The sequence below is a fragment of the Babylonia areolata genome, chromosome 19 (genome assembly GCF_041734735.1).
Source record: "Babylonia areolata isolate BAREFJ2019XMU chromosome 19, ASM4173473v1, whole genome shotgun sequence".
NCBI lineage: Eukaryota > Metazoa > Mollusca > Gastropoda > Neogastropoda > Buccinidae > Babylonia > Babylonia areolata.
Genome location: NC_134894.1, coordinates 2,372,515 through 2,375,014, shown reverse-complemented (window position 1 = coordinate 2,375,014; position 2,500 = coordinate 2,372,515).

Genomic DNA, 2,500 nt, shown 5'->3' with positions numbered 1-2,500 from the left:
ACTCCGGGGGACGTTTGAAGTGACTCCGGGGGACGTGTCATGTCATTGAAGTGACTCCGGGGGACGTTTGAAGTGACTCCGGGGGACGTGTCATGTCATTGAAGTGACTCCGGGGGACGTGTCATGTCACTGAAGTGACTCCGGGGGACGTGTCATGTCACTGAAGTGACTCCGGGGGACGTTTGAAGTGACTCCGGGGGACGTTTGAAGTGACTCCGGGGGACGTGTCATGTCACTGAAGTGACTCCGGGGGACGTGTCATGTCACTGAAGTGACTCCGGGGGACCTACAGGAGGGGGGACGATTTGGGACGTTACACCGGCATTCCGAAAAAATCGTCGACATACTCCGGTCAGCTCAAAACAATGCTGCTCGACTTACTTTCTGATCCTCCAGATTTGAACACGTTACTCCTCTCTTCCACTCTCTTCACTGGCTACCAGTTTCCAAAAGGAAGGGGTATGAAGTGGGAGAGGGGTGGAGGGGTGTGAAGTGGGAGAGGGGTGGAGGGGTATGAAGTGGGAGAGGGGTGGAGGGGTATGAAGTGGGGGGGGGGTGGAGGGGTATGAAGTGGGGGGTGGGTGGAGGGGTATGAAGTGGGGGGTGGGTGGAGGGGTATGAAGTGGGAGGTGGGTGGAGGGGTATGAAGTGGGAGAGGGGTGGAGGGGTATGAAGTGGGGGGTGGGTGGAGGGGTATGAAGTGGGAGAGGGGTGGAAGGGTATGAAGTGGGGGGTGGGTGGAGGGGTATGAAGTGGGGGGTGGGTGGAGGAGTATGAAGTGGGAGAGGGTTGGAGGGGTGTGAAGTGGAAGAGGGGTGGAGGCGTATGAAGTGGGGGGTGGGTGGAGGGGTATGAAGTGGGGCGTAGGTGGAGGGGTGTGAAGTGGGGGGTGGGTGGAGGGGTATGAAGTGGGAGAGGGGTGGAGGGGTATGAAGTGGGGGGTGGGTGGAGGGGTATGAAGTGGGGGGTGGGTGGAGGGGTATGAAGTGGGGGGTGGGTGGAGGGGTATGAAGTGGGAGAGGGGTTGAGGGGTATGAAGTGGGAGGTGGGTGGAGGGGTATGAAGTGGGGTGGGTGGGTGGAGGGGTATGAAGTGGGGGGTGGGTGGAGGGGTATGAAGTGGGGGGTGGGTAGAGGGGTATGAAGTGGGAGAGGGGTAGAGGGGTATGAAGTGGGGGGTGGGTGGAGGGGTATGAAGTGGGGGGAGGGTGGAGGGGTATGAAGTGGGAGAGGGGTGGAGGGGTATGAAGTGGGAGAGGGGTGGAGGGGTATGAAGTGGGGGGTGGGTGGAGGGGTGTGAAGTGGGGGGTGGGTGGAGGGGTATGAAGTGGGAGAGGGGTGAATATATGATGGGTATGAAGTGGGGGGGTGGGTGAAGGGGTATGAAGTGGGAGAGGGGTGGAGGGGTATGAAGTGGGGGGTGGGTGGAGGGGTATGAAGTGGGGGGTGGGTGGAGGGGTATGAAGTGGGAGAGGGGTGGAGGGGTATGAAGTGGGGGGTGGGTGGAGGGGTATGAAGTGGGAGAGGGCTGGAGGGGTATGAAGTGGGAGGCGGGTGGAGGGGTATGAAGTGGGAGAGGGGTGGAGGGGTATGAAGTGGGAGAGGGGTGGAGGGGTATGAAGTGGGGGGTGGGTGGAGGGGTATGAAGTGGGGGGGTGGGTGGAGGGGTATGAAGTGGGAGAGGGGTGGAGGGGTATGAAGTGGGGGAGGGGTGGAGGGGTATGAAGTGGGGGGTGGGTGGAGGGGTATGAAGTGGGGGGTGGACGGAAGAAAAACAAACATTAAACATAAACAAAGAAAAGTCTCAGAGACTACTCCACACATGCAGACAACAGTCTATCAGCGTATATGCGAATCTCCATCTATGTGCATACAAAATAGGCCGACAGAGAGAGAGAGAGAGAGAGAGAGAGAGAGAGAGAGAGGAATCCAAAATGACTGGATGATTGAGTGCACAACCAGGGACGATCTGTTTACTATGATTTGATTTTTTTTTTTTTATTCTTTCTCTCTTTCTTTTTTTAAACAAGCTCTGTAATCAAGTGTGTGAGAGAAAAGGGGGGTGCGGGGGGTGGGGGTGGGGGTGACAATGACAATGAAAAATGTTTTATTTTGGGTAAAATGGATAAGCTGAAAGCTTTACACCATGCCCTTACACACACACACACACACACACACACACACACACACACATAAATGTATATTTCAGAATGGAAAATATTTTTTAACAAAAAATGCCAACTATATTTTGCATCTACTTCCATGTCTGAATGTCAGTTTTGTTTGTGTATATTGATAAGACGGTCCTCAAATTCCGAAATAAATGCGACATCACCCCTTACTCCTTGGTTAATCCATACAATTCCAAACCCATGTGGACCAGACATTTTCTACCATGTCCTGTACTTCGTTCCTTCTTCATGCTGCTGCAGTAACATGGCAGAAGTCTGCTGACACCGTCTTGTGGGCGGTAAGTTTAAAGGTTTTATGCACTTAATTGT